Source organism: Neopelma chrysocephalum, unplaced genomic scaffold (genome assembly GCF_003984885.1).
Source record: "Neopelma chrysocephalum unplaced genomic scaffold, ASM398488v2 Primary Assembly neopelma1_96737, whole genome shotgun sequence".
Classification (NCBI taxonomy): Eukaryota; Metazoa; Chordata; class Aves; order Passeriformes; family Pipridae; genus Neopelma; species Neopelma chrysocephalum.
Window position 1 is genome coordinate 1,545,252 of NW_020925381.1, and position 19,924 is coordinate 1,565,175.

At 38.9% G+C, this 19,924-nt stretch overlaps 1 long non-coding RNA gene across 1 annotated transcript in view; it reads left to right on the forward strand.

Annotated features, from left to right (window-relative positions):
- Nucleotides 1-10,911: 10,911 nt before the first annotated feature.
- LOC113981735 overlaps nt 10,912-19,924 on the forward strand; it is a 67,176-nt gene continuing 58,163 nt past the window's right edge. Inside the window, exon 1 of the long non-coding RNA XR_003538513.1 lies at nt 10,912-11,333. This is a non-coding gene — a long non-coding RNA (uncharacterized LOC113981735). The remainder of the gene's footprint in view (nt 11,334-19,924) is intronic.

The following is a 19,924-nucleotide window of genomic DNA, read 5'->3' on the forward strand; positions in this document are numbered from 1 at the left end:
AGAAATATGACATGTCCATCTTAGTTACTTGCATAACTTGTTAAAAGACAGCCTCAAGCACACACTTAAAATTGCTAGCCTGAAAGTCAACACTTAGGGTTTTCTTGGTACCTAATCAAAGCAGATAGAGAAGTGAAAAGGGCTGGACACCATGAAAAGAGCAGAATGGAGACAAAAAGATTTAAGATGACTCGCTTATTATCAACCCAAGTAGGTTACAGTGTCATTCCTCACTCCTATCGCACTGCTGTTCTGCATTCCTAAATAATGACAAAAAATTAGGATGATTACACTTCAATAATTCCTTGATGAAGCAATTCCACTCCAGAAATTAAAAAAGCAATGAGTAAAACTCATGAGAAAAACAAATTCTTTGTTTGTTTGTTTCTCTGATTTTTCATTCTTGCAAAGCACAATAAAAGCATAAAGCAGGGATTCGTATTTGCAAAACCTGAAGGGAGCATTGAAATTATGTGATCACACTCCAGACTTTGCCATGGGAGACAGGTAAAAAAAGGAGTTATTAAATGTAATCAGAGAACTCCCAGCCTCACTTGGTACCAAACTGAGCAGCTTTGAGGACCTAAACTAATCATAGGATCACAGGATGACAGAATCATAGGATAGTTTGGGTTGGAAGGGACCTTAAAGACCCTAACCCTACCCCCTGCCACGGGTAGGGAACCCTCCACTTAGACCAGGTTACTCAAAGCTCCATCCAACCTGGCCTTGAACACTTCCTGGGATGGAGCATCCACAGCTTCTCTGGGCAACTTGTTTCAGTGCCTCACCACCCTCACAATAAAGAACTTCTTCATATTGTCTAATCTAAAGCTATTCTTTTTCAGTTTGTAGCCATTCCCCCTTGTCCTATCACTACATGCCCTTGTCAAAACTCTCTCTCTGACTGCCCCCACAACACAATACACAGTGCAGAAACATAGGAAAGGGCCATCCCCAAGTAGAGAAGGAGTTGTGATGATCCAGTTTTTAAAAACAGAGTTTCAAAAGCTCAGTATTGCATGCAATGGGAGTGGAAGCACCTTAGCTATTGTTTTAATACTACATACCTATAATCAATCTCTTTAAAGAGTTTTCCTGGAGGTCTACACTGAAGTTTTAGGCCACACCTGAATACACACCCAGGGTAGGGGTGCTGCCACAGCCCACCCCTGGTGAGCACACCAGGGGACCCACAAAACTTGTAAAGAGAGGTTTGTGACACCCAGAGCCTGTGCAGGAAGCGACTTTGTGTGCAACTGTGTGTGGGTGCAATTGTGTGTGCATGCCTGTGACTGTACAGGTGGGATAAGTCTTTCTTGGTGTTTGCCACAGAAGGGTCTTTGCAAGTTTGTATGTGTTCCCTAGTGTCTTATAAGTGTTTATTATTGTAGTTTATCTGTTGCTTTTCCGATATTGATTCTCAATGTATAGCTCACTGATTTGCTGATTAATTCTGCTCCACTAATATATCAATAAGTCACAGCAATCCTGAGTTAATGTTTTCTACACAGTGTTTCTTTCCCTGTGATACTCCAGTGTCATTATGTTATTTTATCAGAGGAAGGTCTTACTTTTTGCCAGTAACTCTGTGTAACTCGGTACTCTGTGCCACCGAAACACAATAGAAATAAAAACCAAAAAATGTTTATATACTAATTTACAAATAACATTTCTAGATGTAATTCATACAAATAAACCCCAACCATTAACAAAAGGATATTAATCTGAGCAGATCAAAGACCAGGTCACTGCAAATCTTGAGAACTCATGAGTTCTCAAGCTACCTGTATATTCATAGATGAGAGGTATAGGGTTTTGTTGGATTTTTTCCCCCAACCAATATTGTTAAATATTCATAACATAAAAATAAAAAAAAAAATCCTTTATTATTTTTGTGGATTTACAATTACTTTTTCAGGAGAAGAAAGTCCCCTCCCTCCAAGTCAGGAAAGGATAGCAGTACTGTAATTTTCCTCAACTTCTTCACAGAGGAAGTGGTTTATGTCTTGACAAGTTTCCTGCGTGTGAGGTAGACAAGTTTATCTCTGGAGTAGCAAGTACTTCATCAAGATACATCAAGATGTTGTCTGTTACCACAGCTCTGTTTCTTATTAAAATGAAGGGTCTTTTCAGTGATCTCTTGTGCTTAGATTATGGTTTTGGAACCTGTGATCACTTCTTGCTACATGTGCTTATAGTATTTAACACAGTAGGGACCCTGTAGATTGCCTATTGCCTAAAAATTGGCTCTCAACAACTCGCTCAAGTAATTCTCCCTGTTTCCCATATGAAAAACACACAGTCACAGACAAAGCTGCTGTTTCAAGCAGCTTTCACTGTTGGCCACACAACAACAAACAAGTCCTGTTGTGTTTCACATGCAAGAGTGATTTCTCTGACCTAGCCTGAACAAAATTTGTGATAGCATCACATGAACTCTCAAAGAAAAACACCTGCTCCCATGTGACATCAGTAGCCACGCCATTACAATTTCTCTTTTCAATAGTGCTTAGGAGCTTGTACTAATTCCAGAACTACTATTTTTGAGCTCCATTTCCAGACATCCACTATTACCATCTATCTAGCAAGCTTCTGTCTTTGCCACTATTTCCAGTCCTTCTGCTGCTGGTGCTTACATAGCTGGACTCAAATTGCACCTCTCTAGATACGTATAAAAGCTCACAAAAGGCCATTAGGGAAAGATGTAAAAAGAGAGAAATAAAAAGTGGAAGGAGTTTCAGAAGGCCAAGAAGGAATCGAAAGTGAGATCACAAAGATAGCATTGTCACCTGAATCCAGAGCCCACGGGCAGAGGGACAGTTTCAACTGGGATTTACTGCAGATGGGTCAAAAGTAACATTTAAACAGGTACGTCTGAAAGTAATACAGAAATACATAAAGACAAGAGCTATGAAGAGTTAGTGGACGTTCTTCAAGTTTGCTTTGTTTCAGAATTTGCCCACAGTAAGAAAATCCTTCTTTGAAGCTCCTGCAATGTTGGAAGTCTTTGAGGAACATGTTAAAACCTGCTAATTGACAAGACTATCCCTCTGACTGCTGATTTCTAGACCTTCTGGCATTTTGTAAAATAGACAAGGATGGAGAGAGCATGAGAAAAAGCTGCTGATTTTGTTTTCAACTAGCACCTTCTGTGAAGATTCCAGGTAGTATATACCATACCCATTTTCTATGAATATCACATTCTTCTTAGTGCTGCAACTGGTGTTTGAAGTGGATTGTTGTTTTCTCAAATCTTTATCAGGATTTATCAAGATGGTTAGAGGAACAGTTTTGTAGATATCCCAACAGAGTCACTGCCTGGGTTTTTTTACACTGACATGACCAGCACACCAAGACACTCCCAGAAACAATAATTTCAGTTCTGGGGGAATTTAGCATAAACATTTAGGACTTCAGGCATCAGAAGAATAAGGTATTGATGTCCTAAATTTTGAGCTACATGCTGTCAAGGTGTCATTGAGTTATGAGTTGTGTCCCACCCCTTTTTCATAACTGACCATTAAGCTTCAGGAACTCAAGATGCTAAATTCTCTCATGCTCATCTGATATCAACAGGAGGGGTAGAAACTTGGTTGCCTGAAAGTCAACAGGAGTTTGCAAGAAAGTTCATTACCACTGTTTAGAAAGACAAGTCAAAGCAAGAAGGAAGAAAATTCAGACTATTTTTCTTATAGGGTATTACAAATTATCTCTTATTCCAGTTTCTGCTACAGAGACCTGGCAGGGTCCTAATGCATTTAGAAAAGGAAAGAATATCAAGACATCTGTGTAATTAAGAGTGATGGTCTTGTATTGCAGGAGGGCTACAATTCCAGCCAGTTTTCTAAAGACTGGATTGGGAGTGCAGCTCTGTGTTTGTTTACCCAATGAACATCTGCGCAGAAATCTGATATCATGGTTTGCCAGGACTTTTTACTGGAAGGGAGCTGAAATATTTAGAAGTTGATCAGTCTGTTTCTCTGCCCCAAGGAGTATATGCAAGTGTGTCAGTTCTTATTATTTCAGCCACACTACTTGTGTATCCTTATCTAGGTGGTGATTTGGCAAATCAGACAAACTCCTACATAGCTTAAATAAGTTGTTGATTTGACAGTTCAGACAAACTAATACATATCTTAAATGGGACCTTGAGAATCTTCTTGTTCACTGATGTTTAAGAGTAGAGGTTTTTAAGCGAAAACTCTCTTCTCACAAAATCCACTGACAATTTTGCCACAGAATTCAATCAACAGAAAAAAGGAAATCTTTGGAGGTTTATATTTCTGTGTGGCCTTACATTATCTAGATCAATGGTGATTGTTTCTGATTTAAGTCACCGAGAAGAGTCTTCACACATCAAAAGGTTATTTGCTTATTCAAATGTCTGTATATTTTTGGTGGATGCATCCTGAAAAAAAACAGCACTTTTGGCTTCTTTCTTTCGCTTAGAATCACACAGGAATAATTTGGATTTCTTCAGACAAATTTTGCACACGTATCTGCACTGAAATCTTGACTACCTAAATATACACTGGACCTAAATATATCTCAGAAGGAAACCTGTAAGGTTATAGGTACGATTCAACACATTACCACAATAAAAGTCAAGCAAGAAAGTTGATCATATAACCACAAGTGCTGGGTGTGTGCCTGGATCTACTCCTGCTATCAGAGCATGGGTCTGGGCCACTCAAAATTATTGAAGGCTGTGGAAAAAGATATCCTTGGGCTGAGGATAGCAATCCTTGGAAAAAAGTCATGCAGAGGCCCCCTTATCTCACAGACTAATCATGTGGCTCCCCTGCAATGCTCTGACATTGGGCCTACCTGCCTTCCTTCCTTCTTTCCTTCTTTCCTTCTTTCCTTCCTTTTCTTTCTTTCACCAAAACATGTATCTCTGAACCAAAAAGTATCTTTTCAAACTGCTTAGTTTGAAATTCTCAATTCAAAATGAGGCATTTCAGTGAATAGGAACAATGCCTGATACAGCATCATGGTTAAAAGTGATCAAGCACTCATCAAACATCAACTTGCTTGATACCAACATAAACACTTGAAAATGCTGTATGTTACTGAGCAGAATAAGGTTTATGCTTTCTTAGGTGGCCACAGTAAACAAGATGAAATTCTTTTAGATGGATAACTTAGTACAGATATAGCTTCTCTCTTCGTTTTTCCAAGTTTGGACAGGTGTGACAGCATTAACTCTGTGGCATAGCTTTGGATTTACTCTGATGTAATAAGACCCTTCTCTTGTTCAAAATAATTCATACTGTTCAACAAACAACAGCATGAGCTGGCAACAGGAGGTGATACTCACAGAGCAGAAATAACAAGGGATTCAGTGTGGAAAGCAAGTCACATCCCTTTTCTTGCAGTGCTACAGAAAAACACACACACACATAGAGGCAAAGATCTGTAGCTTATTTAAGACTTCCATCTACAGGCTTTAATGATGTTCAAACATTATTCTTCTCTTTAACCAAAACCTCACTTGGGATCATGACCATTTCCCACCTCTGCTATAGAAGTGGCTCCTTCCTTGGTTGCCCAGTACCAATTAGGGTCGTTCAGTTTTCTGGACAGATCAGCAACAGTCAGAGTGAGGAATTACAAGCCTTTTAACTATGAGCAACAGCAGTCTCCAGACCCTCCTTTTCTCTTTAAGTGCACAAACATGAAAGCTAATGGAGAGATGGAGGTGAAATTGCTGTGTCATTTACAGCTTACTATTGTATCTGAAAATGTCTTTTGCCCTCTGTGTACCTTTTTATAAATCAGTGTGAGTACTCTCCAGTGAGAAACGTGTATGTACTATCGCAAAGCACAGATATTGTCAGAGGAAAGAGCAACGGGGTAAAATATTTGTTTTTTTCCATTTTATGAAGCTTTTTCTTACCTACCTTGCGGTCATTTCTTTCAAATCTGAAACATCAAAGTACTAAAAAAAAAAAAAAAAAAGATGCTGGTAAAAACTTTCCTTAGAAATCATCACCCAAATACATACAACTTGCAAAACAGTTCTCTCTTTCCTCTTTCAGGAAAAGAAAGGTAGTACGTATGCAATGCCTTTTTGCTTCCTTATCCTATGAAAAAAATCTATAACCCAAAACAGTCAAGAAGCTGCTCAAACTGTGGAGAAAAGCATACCACAAGACCAGGTTATTGCATTTGCAAAGATTGCTTGAAAACATTTCTCACTCTCACATTCCTAAATGAATAGAGAAAGGCATCTGCCTTCAAGTCCTACACCATAAGCACCTGAATGCTCAAGATTCCAGCCAAGACTCATTTTGTACTCATCTGTATTTGTATATTTGTACTGTATTGCAGCAAGCAATTCCTGTATTTGAGTAAGAATATGACTTCTCAGCACATTTCTGCCACTTGTGAATTCCGAACCGCTGGACATTCCAAAGAATTTGTATCAATTTCATTTTATTCAGCACACATACAATACATAGATAGCCAACGTGGCAGGGTCCTGGACAGCCTTACAAATTAGGAACCTCCAACTCTATGATCAGAGTTTTCCAGCAAGAGAGGTGAGTGAGTCCTTGAACTCACTGTTCCTCACTGGCTTAAGCACATGAAATCTTCAGGAATGGATATGTCTCCATCTATGGATGAATAGTACAAAAGACCACCACCACACTACAGCACTGAGTAGCAAGCATTTCTGATGTTCCCTTCTACTATTTCACCTCTCCCCATGGTGTAAGTCTGCACAGATCTGTTTTGGCACCAGCTCTGGGTCCAGCCCAGGGATCAGTGCTGGGACTTGATGACGGAAGAGGGAGAAAAAAATCATTAGACAAATTTATCTCCAGAGACCACAACAATCTTCAGCTGTTCAGGCAGATACCAGGAAAACATCTGTAATAATGTAGGATTTCAGCACAAAGTATTTGTCATGTCTCTCAAGTGCAACATCATTATGCCTTTGCTAACCTGTTGTCTATTAATGTTATATAAAGCAATATAAAATAAATAAATTTTTAAAAATTCATCGCAGTCTTCCTAAGTTTAAAACAAAATGTTCATGGTCATGGAAAAACTAATCCTATAGACAATTTCTGGGTTACCACGGCTCCACATCAGTCCAACACATCTGTTTCCAATCCATTTTAGATAGGGATCACTGGGACACAGGTCATTGGGTATCTCACCAAAAAATTTTCATTCATTATAGGTGTCCGCTTCTTATTCTGGTTTGTCACATGTCAGAGGCATTCCTTCTTATCCATCTGGTTTACAGTAGTGGTCCTTATATGTATAGTGGCACTGCATGGGAGTGACTGGAGGGGAAGTGATGCCACCTGGAAGAGAAAACACAGGTCACTGGCCAGCAAACCCTGCCCTTCTCTGGATGGTTGGTACTGACCTGTCTGGGTCACAAACTGAATCCCACCAAGCCATTACGATGTCAGTGCATTATTAGAAATTAAAATATTCCATCTTGCTATTTCGTCTCGATTCTGACTTCCATTTTAAATTACTTTGTCTCTTGTGCCCTGTTAAATTGATTTGTTATGCTAAATTTGTGCCAAATAAATAATGAGCTTCCTAATTAGCTTATGCTGAAGCAAGGCAAGGATGAAATTATATCCAACTGTCTTAGTGTCTAGGGCCCTATGAAAAAAACACACTGAAGATACTAGAAACTGTGCAACTCTTCAACACATTAGTTGTTAGCATGTTGATTCCCGGTACTCTTATGCTGTAGGGAAGCAGTTGCTTTGAATGCCTCTAAGAGCACAGAGCTTAGCTCTCATCACACCAGTCTCACAGATAGCTGCAACCTACAGATGAAAATTCCAGTAAGTAGTAGAAGAAAAATGTGCATTCACATGTGTCTCCTGAACAAATAACTGACACAACCTTCTGAATTAAAAAATATTGCTTCATTTTATTTTTATCTTAACAAATCCACAGCCTTAGCCAACAGGCATAAATAACCCACGAACTCTGGCATATTTTCAAACTTTTAAAGGGATCTGAGTTTCTATCCCATCTTTGTAGTGGGGTCTCAGCCTTGTACAGCAGCAAATGCAAGGAAAAATTTTGGCCAAAAAGATCAGAAGGGAATCTCTGCCTCCACTTAAACCGATGGGAAAAAACCTTGTTAGCCACCATCAGCTCAGTCCTTAGTCCTAAGCTGAAGATTCCTATGTCACCTAAGAGGGGAAAGAATAAAAACCAAGGCTCTGGTAAGGTCTTTCTGCTTTCATAGGCAAAACAATGCCTATGATACTGGCTGTTACTATTGCCATCACTAGTTTTACTATATTATTACCTTTTACTCTTCCTATTATTTCAAAATTGTTAACATTACTGTTACTATTGACTTCCTAAAGGATTACTACTCTGTCCAGACAACTTCTGGTATTTTTACATGGCAATATTTCTGACCAGATGTACATACATCTTCTGCTGCTCTTTTCAAACATTGTATTTAATGAGAAATTCAGGAACAACATAAATTTTTGTCAGGACTTAGATCCTGAAAATAGTGCATATGAAGCAGAATAAGTACCAGCAACTTTAATAGCTAACCAAAGAATACCTCTAATCTATCAGCCATGACAGGTATTTTCTTCCTTCATGGGAGAAGTCTCATGAAAATACATTATGAAATGTAATTAGACACATGCATTTCTTTTGTCAAGAAAGATAAATACTTCTTTGGCTGCTAGTGTTCACCATGAGATTAATAACCATATGGCATGGTTATCAGCAGACTGAGTCGTGAGAAGGGAAAGCTGTTCGCTAGATTTACCTAGAAGTTAGTATGTCTAACCAGCAGAAAGAAGACTTCCTATTTAAACAACATCTATGGTTGCACAAGATGAAAAGAGAAGTATGAATTTTTTGCCTAGATAGGAAATACTTTAGCAAAAGCTTATAAATGTATGATGCAGGAATTGCCTTACAAGCCCAGACCAAAGGTCCATCTAGTTGAGTGTCACACTTGAAACATAAGGTAAAAACAGGCTCTCACATAAAGAGTGAAGGAATGGTGGCATGTGATTTATATTGAATATAGCAAAAACCTCTTCATTGAAAACATAATTAAGAATTGGATATGGTACTCAGGGAAGTAGTTCATTTACCTGTGGCACCAACGTTCCTAATGGATGATGATGATTGTTGTTGTTGCCATTAAAATTTCAGATACTAGATGGTCAAATTAGTGTTTGGGCAGGGAAAAAAATGATAAAAACAGCAGGAGAAAATGTATCATCATAAAAATATATACTACATCACAGCATGTGGTCTTGAGAGATTAAATCATTCCAGGAAGACTAACACCAAGCCCTTGTGTTCAGTTGAAGAAAGATGAACTTTAATGCTATGTAATATAATTTATTTAAACTCAACACATGTTCATATGTTTGCTGTAATGCTAATACGTAATGTGATCCAGAAACAAAATTGTTATCGTTTACAAGTGGGTGTTATCTAGGCTGCTTTGCTGATGTAGGAGAAGTCCACTTTTCTCAAGGACTTTGGTCACAGTAAAATCATATTTTTAACTTCAATTGTTTTTTTATTTTTGTTTTTTTGATGGGTTTCTTTGTTTCAGGACATGATTTGGAGAGTGGCTGAGAATGGGGAAGGGCTGAAATAGAGGACTATAGGTAAGGTAACTTAGATTGAAGAATTGAGTGTACAGAAATCAGAGTTATAACAGGGTCAGCTGCAAAGGGTTATTTGGATCCCCCAGTGTGCTGAGCTGTTTGGCTGATAGACAAGGACTGTGTAACAAGATGGATGACTGCAGGGATAACAAGGATGTTTCTTCATTTGTACTGTTGAACACTGCCCTGAAGAGTCGCATTTCAGCTCGGGTATCTACCTAAGAGTTCCTGTGTAACAGGAGATGTGTTGCTTCAATATTTTACAGATCACTAAGCATATGACACATTTTTTCAAGTGCCATTGAGCAAGGGGGAATGTAGGAGACCTGAGCTCTCAGAGCTGCAGCTGAAGGCAATGAGAACTGGTCTTTGACATGTTTCTGTGGCATATGATAGTGAACCATTTTGTATCCCTAAACATTTCACCACACTTATTTTTCTAGTTGCTGTTAAAATCATCCTTTCATTAGTGAAACAAATACAAATACTCCTTTTAATTCACGGAAATATATGAAGTCTTATGTTTAAAGCACTCACATAGCACAGTGACAGACACTTTTAAAAGGCCTGTGAAGAAATTAATTATTCTATCTTCACAGTAGGGTTTGAAATGTGTATGATAAAGAAGATAAAATAAATGTCAAATAACTGCTCATGTAACCAAGCACCAGCCAGTCATGGGTCACTTTGAAGAAAAACAAGTGTGCACATAATTACAGTATCAGAAGATATAAAGTGGCAGCTGAAATGAGATCGGAGACATAATTCTGACACTCTGTGCTGTTTAAGTGTTTGGCTTTGGAACCCCCTAATCACGTCCATTTATCACCAAGGGTGGAATGAATTCATTTTTTAAATCAACAGAAAGCCACTATTCAAAATAAGGCTACTGTTTGTCACTGATTAGACATAAAAGTACCTTACTATCAGGACACATCATGAAGCTCTTCAGGTACCTTGCAGATAATCTCAAAACATTTCATAATGACACTAGGGTGATTAAACACCAAATTACCTCACCCCAGCTCAAGAGGTGACATTCACTAAGAAAATCTTGTAAATGTTCCTGTTGGTCTGTGGAGCTGTCTGTGTGTCTTTTGTGCATAAATGGAGACCTCTGCCTGCACCAGGGTGTCCTTGGAATCACCATGTTTTATGTGCAGGGTCATATTTTTGAATAAAATATTAACAAACTGGCAGCAACCGGTTACACTCTGTAAAAAGCTAAACTTGTCTGTGTCTGGGATAAACTTTAGCCTAAGACATATTAACAGGTGGTGAAAGACATTTGGCTCTCTTTTTAAAGTTCTTTTCTCCTTTTTCTCCCTTTTACAGCTACTTGGGATGCACCAAGAAACATTTTCATTATCCAGAAGTGAAATGCACCATTAGAAGATGCTGCATGCAAGACAAGACTGTTGGCATTTCACTTGAGCTCAGGTCAGTTCCCGCATCCAGGCAGGGTGAGAGCAGCTTTTATAGAAACTTTCAGAGTTGATACTGAGACAGCTGACACCAGTGCACCCTGAGATACCACTCATCACAGTGCTTGCTGCACGACCAGATTCTGCACAGGCTATTCTTCAGCGAACTACAGCACCACTGTTCCCACTGTCAGCTGAATGAAGCTGGTGCCCATCTCAGCAGGAAGTGCTCAGACCCTGTGCAGAGGTTTGGAGATGTGGATAGGTGAGTTGTTTTGTTTTATTTTGTTTTGTTTTGTTGGTGGTTTTCTGGCTGTTTTATCAACAGCAGGGATCCTTGTAAGCACTGAAGCTCATCAGAAGGTGGCTAACTGTAACGACAGTTAAAGGGCTGCAGGATTTAACCTGACCCTTTTTCTCTTCCTCATTTCTTTTTAAATTACCTTCCTTCATTGGGAAAGCTATTGGATTTTCCTTGTCTAATACAAAATCTACTGAAAGTTCTTAGTTAAAAAGGCTGGGACAGGAGGGCAGGCAGAGAAGCCAGTCCTCCAGAACAGGAGCCCTGTAGTTTCTTTGGTGAACTATGATGTCAGCATGGTGTCTGCTGTCACATTGTTGTGTCAGGAAAGCCATGATGTCTGAAATGACCAGTACCAGGCCAAGCTGAAAAAAATGAAGACTCAGACTTAAGGACAGACATGAACATAAAGCCAGAAAGAAAAGGAAAATAAATTTATTGAGATCTTTACCATTAAGTGATGTTCACACTGGAAATCAAATCTTCAAAATAAGGTCATAGCTTGCTTTCTGGATGGTGATAGCTGTTTCTGCTGCAGCAGTCCTTGCAGCAGGATCTTGAATTGGATGGAGTGAGACTACTCATAACTCTGCCCTTCTTAGTCCTTACAGCCCAGTTGGCTATAGTTTCACGTGACCACTCAAGCACGAGAATAATCCATCACTATATATTTTATAAACCAGATGCAAAGAGCTTAAATAGCTTAATAATGTACAAAAGACTGCATTGCATGACCCTTTCCGTATGAATGGCTTACTATGCCTGTTTACAAGTGTTTTAACTATGCACTATTTGATCAGTTCTGCAACCAGGACTGCCTAAAGTAGTCTTTGGAAGGAAAGGTCAGATTGTCCCACCAGAATATTGAGTGGTGCTTTTCAGCATATGAATTGGACAAGGACATAGTTACCACTAGGAAGATTCCTGCACCATGCAGTTGAACACCTATTTGTCAAGTTGGCCAGAAGTTAAGTCTCTCACCTGGTACCAAGAGGGTCCATCATCTCCATTGTCTCCCTTCTGGTGACAGCTGGTTGGGGAGCTCCTGGGTTATCCCCAAATTAACCACTCAGGAGCACTGGGTTCACGCACACAGGCGCAGCTCTGATATCCAACTGCACTATGGTAGAAGGGTAGATGGATGGATTGGCTTGTTTTACCTCCAGAAAAGTTTAAGTTCTGGATGCCAGCATCACTTAGAAAATGTCCATTTCCCATATTCAAGGCATAGTACTTGAGAAGCTTCTGATTATCTCCAGTGTGCTATTTTGCATAAAACAAGCTTTGTTAATCCCCTGTAGCAGAGCATTGCAAGGGCTCTGGACAGACATAGACACAGTTCATGAGTATTAATTGATTTACACAAGGGCTGATATTGAAAATACAGCAGCAGGCTTAGTTGAGGCCTGCTGCTCCACTGTCTCACACCACCTACTACCCATGTTCTCTTATCAGAAAACAGCAAGAATGGAGTTTTGCATAAGACAAAAAATCACATTTGGGTTTGCAAGAGTATAATCTACGGCCAAGACAAGATTGTTCTAAACTATTTGCATCACAAGAGAAGTTTAACCCTGATGCGAGAAATTAAGATTCAAAATACACCTTTCCTGCAGACTAAAATCAGCTTTGTAAACCAAAAGACATCACACAGTAACAGTCCATAAACACTGCATGCAACAAAGGAAATTAAATGCTTTTAAACACAGTCTTTGGGTAATTTATAATATCAGCTTTTCAAGGAAAAGTTGAGTATTGAGCACAATTGCTGCCCCACGGTGAGAAACTAAATGCAGGACTCTTATTCAAGAAACATAACTGCTCAGCAGTTCTGTACAAGCAGTAATACTGACCAAAAGTTCGTCACTCATATCTTCTGCCTGCCACAGGATCGTGGATGAGGGGTCTGCAAAAATTTGCTCACATCGGTAAATCTCCTTCAAACAAGTCTTGCTAGTTTGTCATCTGCTGTGCAAGGCCTCAGGAAATAAAAACCTACAAAGCAACAGATTTGTGTAAAGGGGACGCTTATTAATGTGAAAGATGGCAAGCAGTATAATGTTTTTGTTTACTGCAGGGACAGACTAAGGATCTTCTACTAGCTAAGAAAATAATTAACACCTATGCATTAGATATCATGAAATGAGAGGAAGCAAGAGGAGAAAAAAACAAGGTATGCTGGCATACATCTTCAGCTCACTTGGCTTCAATAGATCACTTTTTAAACAGGCTATGATCTCTCCAGTGCAGAAAGAACAATCCTCAGGAGCGCTGCTGATAAGAAGCATGGTGACATGGTTTTGCAGGCATAACAGGAGAGAGGCTATAAGAATCCCCCATACCAATCCTACCAGGTGTTTCTGCTCCCTGCAGGGCCTCACACAGATGCTACCCCAACAGGAACTGTTTCCTCTCTCTGGTCCTTGAATGACATTATATGAGATCAAGCCTAGAAGTATCAGAGGGATGAGGATTTTTACAGGTAAAATGAAAAGTGACGTGTCCTTTCTCAAAGTAGTGGTAAACTGAATAGTCCAGAGTGGTCAATATTGGAGAAGAACTCATAGCATTTGCTAAGTGGAATACATGACAGACTAAAATGTTTCTTTAAAGTACTGCAGAACATCTGCAAAACATAAGAATTTAATGCATATCTGAGTTTCAACCAAACTCTTCACTCCCAAGATCTCCTTAAAATAATAAAATCTGGCATGCTGAGAGAAAACATGTTTAAAAATGCCAGGGGAAGAGCTAACTTTCCAAATCCCTATTCTTCTTCCTCTGTATATTATGAGAAAATCTGCTTTCCCTATGAGCACTTGGAATTTCCATCAATAGCATTCACATGCAATGATAGTCATTAAAAAGGTCTAATCATTATGCTGACTGTATTCACTAAGTTGTGAGAGTTACCTGCTCCTGGAGTGTTTCCTCTCCAGTGATTCCTTTTTCCCTTTCATTAAATACCTCTATTATTTTATTTTCTTGGTCCCAGGGAAAAGGTGTACAGAATTAACGTGTTAGATGAAAAGCTTTCATTCTGGTAAGTGCTTAAGGGGAAACTCGCATAAACACCAGGAGAAAATAGAAATAACTCATTTCCATTTCTTTATTTCTGAGGAGTGACTGATTTCTCTGTCAGACAGCTTAACAAGGCTGGAACAGAAGTTGTATCTCAAGTGAATAATAATGAGAAAAGAATGTGATTTGAGGTGCCTATTTAGTTCTGACTTATGTATTGGCCTTTGCTATAGATCAAGTAGTTTTTATACTAAAATAAAACAGAGTCTTGGCCCAAACAAGTCAGTGGAAAAGTCCTAGCTTTAAGTCAGGCCTGAAAAGGACCATCCTCTTACTGGGAATGGTGAAAAGAGTTTTTCTTTCTGCTATTTTTTTCTGTTCCATTATCTTGTCTTATAATCACCATTTTCCCTTTCAAGTCTTCTTCTGTCCCTCTTGTAATGACTTTAAAGACCTCCAGTGTTGCAGTTGCAGCATATAAATAAACACACAACTAGAGAACGTAACTGTGAAGATTTATTTTCTGTTTTCAAATTCCCAGAATTTCACCTCAAAGACACCTCCAGGTTTATAGTCTGTCAGTAAAGAGCTGTGACTCTGCTAACAAATCGGTGCAGAAATTAGTAACAGTTTGTAGAATTAGAATTAGTATGAATGTTGTTTCTGCCATGTGAGCCCACAGGCCGGACAGTCCATCCACGGAAGACCCTGCAATCCTCACACAGACCACCCGAACACAGATGTCTTGGCACTTGTGAGTGTGAGAGCCTGAGAGGCAGAAATCCAACTGCACAAAGACTTAGTGCAATAAGGTCAGCTTCCTCTTCCTTAAGAACATGCACTAAATATTGTGACAATAATCTTGCACTGAGGTCCTGATCATGGAAAGGATATTCACATATAGCATCCTGTCAAGGTGAAAGCACCCAAGGGGTTATTGCGATAAGGACAACCTTACGGTGGTTACAGTAACTCACAGAAACTTGAGCCTCAAAATCCCAGGCACAGGTAATCAGGGGAGCAAACTGTTGTAGCAGCTGAAGCTGTCAGGGCCCTGGCCTTTAAATAAAAGACAAAATTTTTGTCCACCCAACAATATGAACCCATGGGAGGCAAAACAAGATGGAAAAAAAACCTCTCACAGTCACCCATGTGGACAAAAGCCATGCATACTTTGCCTCAAACAGGAAAAGCTATATGGCTATAAAGATGATAAGTGTCTGGAGGGCTGCCCAAGACCAGTGGCACCCCCTCTTACTCACAATAAGAGGCTCCATCTCCTCCTCCTTCTGGATTTAACCACACAGACTGCAATAACAGGACAACGGAAGCAAGGCGTGGAAGTACAGAGCTGTTTCCCCTGAATATAGAGCTAAATCTAAAAAAAAAAAAAAAAAAAAAAAAATAAAAAAACAAAGAGTAAAAGCTCTTTTTAACTACCTAAATATTGCTTTTTATACCGTGTAAAGAAAATTACCCAGCAAAAAGAACAAGAAAGTAACCATTAAGGATGCCAAAGAGCAGACTGAGGCAACAACCAGTCTGGACCAGTGAAATGACAGTGCTGACCCCTTTTTGCTTTTGCTTAAAATATCTTCATGCACTTCTTATGGGCTTTTCTTTTTCCTGCAGAATTATTTATTTCCTGATATAATACATTATGTGTGTGTTTGTTTATGGTTTAGGTTTGTTTGTTTTCAAAACACATTAGGTTTATAAACTCTCTTTTATCTGTCTCTTTGGTTTATTTGAACTACAATAGATCAGACGGGATTAGTTGCTTAGCAACTTTTCGGTGGCAGAATCTATTTTGGAGAATTTGCAATGCTTATACTGGAGGTCAGAAAAATTTTAAATATCGTAAGCCAACCAGAAAATACGTTCCAATAACAAAGATTTCTTCCAAGGCTTCTATTTCAATAAGAGAGGATTTCAGAATACCAGCAGAATGTTCTTCTGGAAAAGGGATAACATGTATTTAAAATGCAGAAAGTAACAGTAAGGCAGGAAAATACAGGTCGATTTGGATGAAGCTGCATTATACCTTTTGTAAGTGTATTCCATTTCTTCCTTCACTGCAGCTGTACTCTCTGCTCCTACACAGACAGGATTCTTGTAGTTGCAGAAAGGATAAACAGAATTAAAATTCTATCCTAATGAAGGTCTAATAATTATTGTTTCCTATCTGCTAATAGCTACAAAAGAGGCTTAAATATAACAGCACAATTAATCGAATTGAGTGTATTAAGGGAACATGGCATCTGTCAGAACATATTTTACGCAGTGCTAAGGATGCCGTAGATTGCTTGAAAACAAATTCCCTGGGGTGACAGATTGGGTGGTGTCTATTTTGTGATCTTTCCCAGTTTACAAAACATTTTTTAATTAGTTTCAGCACAACACCTAGACACTGCACTTTGGCACATGCAAACCACATCCTTCCTCTGGTCTTTCCCAGAGATATTTCTAGCTTTCACATGGTGATTACAACATGCAGTATGTCCCACCTGGATTCTTCAAACCTGGAGATGAAAGGCATCATTTCTGTGATGTTTTGGTTTGCCTTGTTTTTTTGAATTTTTAATTTTCTTTTTTTAATGCTTACTTTCATATTCTTGCAATCCCTACACTTAACAGAATGAGTTAACACTTAAGTGGGTCTCAGTAGCACCCAAGATGCAAGAGCGTAACATGAGGCTGACGTGCTTTATGCACTGGCATTCAGCATATAAAATATACATTTTGGAAATGTGCTATTTCCACACTACTTTAAGTGTCCTTATGGAAATCATGTGTGGTTCTTCATTTTTAGGACTTTAGAGAAAAACTGAATACCAAAATCAAAGAAATGCAAGCTTTGTTTTAAAAGAGAATTTTCCCAAGTAAAAAGTTCATAGTCTGCCCTGACCTTTTCTCCTGAATTTATCAACAGCCATCTGCATTCCTGGCTCTTTTGGCATTAATCTCTTTGCCAAGTGCCTTTGCCTTTCCCTCTGTTTGGATACATGCATCCAAACTGGTTTTGTTGGGCCAGAGGAGGATAAACATTACCTCAAAATCTGAAAACCACAGTCAAAGTTTAGGAAAATCGTTGTTGGTGAAACCAGATACTCTCAGCAAACTTTGGAAGATACTCAGCTCCCAGACAACTTTACAAACAATGTTCATTTTTTAACTGCTGCCTGTTTATATAATCATTTCCCTTGGGTCAGACAGTTTAATGTCTTTTTTTGGACTAACATGGGTGACTACAGAAGACCTCAAGTAAGGGAGAAGGCAGTCAGTTCGCTTTCCACATTATTTCCAATATTATCTGAGGAACCTGTTTTAAAGGGAGAGAGGAAACATCACTGCATTAATACAATGGTCAGATATAGCCACCAGGTGTTGTTTGTCTGCTAACAGGGTATTGAGTAGTAATAGAGAAAAATGAGGTTTAGAGATAATTAATTTCCAGGGCTAGAATGCTCTTTATGAATAATAGAATTTACCCCATCTCTCTCAGGCAGCATTTTAGATTGAGATTTACATTATTCAAGGTTTTTTGAGGGAGAGTTCATAGTAATTTTTCAGTGAGAAAAGTAGTTATATCTTCAAAGTAATCACTCATAAGAATAAAACTGCAATTTGATGTTTCACCATTTTAAGTTTAGCTAGCTTTTTGATGACTATTTTAACAGAATAAAATAATATGACTGTTGCATGGTATTAGTGCATTGGCTAGACAGCAAATGCTCTAGTTAATGTTCCAGTACACTTTCACATCCTTAAAAATTAATGAAACATCCATCTTTGCAAGTGGAGCTTTCCATGCAGAATGTCACAATTATAGGTTTTGAAAAACCGAGCCAGTTTTCATCTACTGTTTTCAAGTCAGCTAAAGGTGACTCTTACCCTTCCTTTCATTACAGAAGAAAAATTCATATACACTGCAGAGGTCTTAATGGTGGGCTAATGCCACTAAGAGGTCTGACTGCAGAGCTGCACTGCAGCTGCAGGCTTTATTTGCTGGTGGCACAGGAGCTGGAAAGACCTTGAGGAGCACGTCAGGGAAATGGGAAGGCATTGAAGCCTTCCAATCAGGCACTACAAGACAGAAACCTACAGTGTTACCTCGAAAACAGGTCACACCAGTTCCACGTACTGCAGATGATGGAGCACTCACTCTGCAGAGGCTCAGTTCTGGCAGAAGATGAGCCAGCTGTCTTCCAATAGCTGCATTAAAACGATGATCTGAAGTTATACCTGAGTAGCAAAGCTGTGCAATAAAAAGCATTGGGACCTACTTGAAATGATCTGCACTGGAACGTATAGAGAAGGGGAGCTTCAGAATGCTGAATCACAAAGCATATAGGATGTCCTCAGAAACAGACATTCGTAAACTTGGAGATGGAAATGGACAGTGTAAGAGCTTCTTATTTTTGCTCTAATGTCATGATTTTCTTCAATCTCTTCAGTTCCTTTCCAATGTAATAAATGTAAGTTGATAATAACAAAAATGCTCAGAAGGTGCCTTATGTGGTTTCATAGGAAAACAGCTGAGGTATTTAGTGGCTATGTTGGTGAACACTCCCTTTATCTGTATCCAAACTGCACTGATTGAACAAATCTCACTTTCATGCTGTCTGCTAATCACCCTTGCTCAAAATAAGTATGCAAATAGTTATTTCCCTCCATTTATTTGCCAATATGACCAAATCCAAAATGACCAACTAAAACAATAAATAAAAGAAATCAAAAACTTTCAGTCTGGTACCTTTTAGTCATATGCTTAAATTAAAACCCAAAGGAGTTCAAACAAGGAAAAGGTCTTCTTAAATCCAACAAGATCAGTGTTTGCTGCACTCATTGACTGTGATCTGAACCAGCATATTCAGGCTTCCTGAGTAGTGCCACCTTGGAGCTACATGATCATTTCACCAGCTGGAGGCAGTTTTCTAAACACTGATTGATCTCAGAAAGCAACAACAATGTACACCCACACTGAGAAAGCATCTTCTTCCGTAGGTCTCTCACTGTTCAGCCCACTGCCTCATTGCAATTTCCAAAAATCTGGGCAATTTCCAAAAATCTAGAAATTTGTCTCTCAAAACCTTCTCCAAGCACTACTTTTGTTTTTTGTTTTATGTTTTGGCAGCATCCAGTGAATTCAGCTTAACTTAGCAGAGTTTTTCTCACACATGCATATTTTCCCCACATGGTGATTTACCAAAAAAGTGGGCAGACACATTAACCAACCAAAATAAGAACAGTGTGATTTTAGATGCATAAGTGAAGAAGAAAAAAAAAAAGTTCTATCAGCAAACTGTTATATAGGTGTACTGGGAGAAAATTTTTTTCACTTTTCACAGCCATTCCTGTCTTTCTCCAGAGGAGAAAGAACCTGTACTTTGTTTCTGCTCCCTAAGTTCATGTCAATCAGCATAAGTGCATGGAAGAGTCATAACATGCAGTCTGGGGAACCACTACCTTCTCTCTAAACTATAGAGACTTTCAGTACTAAACACTAATGACACTGGCTGTATTCCTTAGTT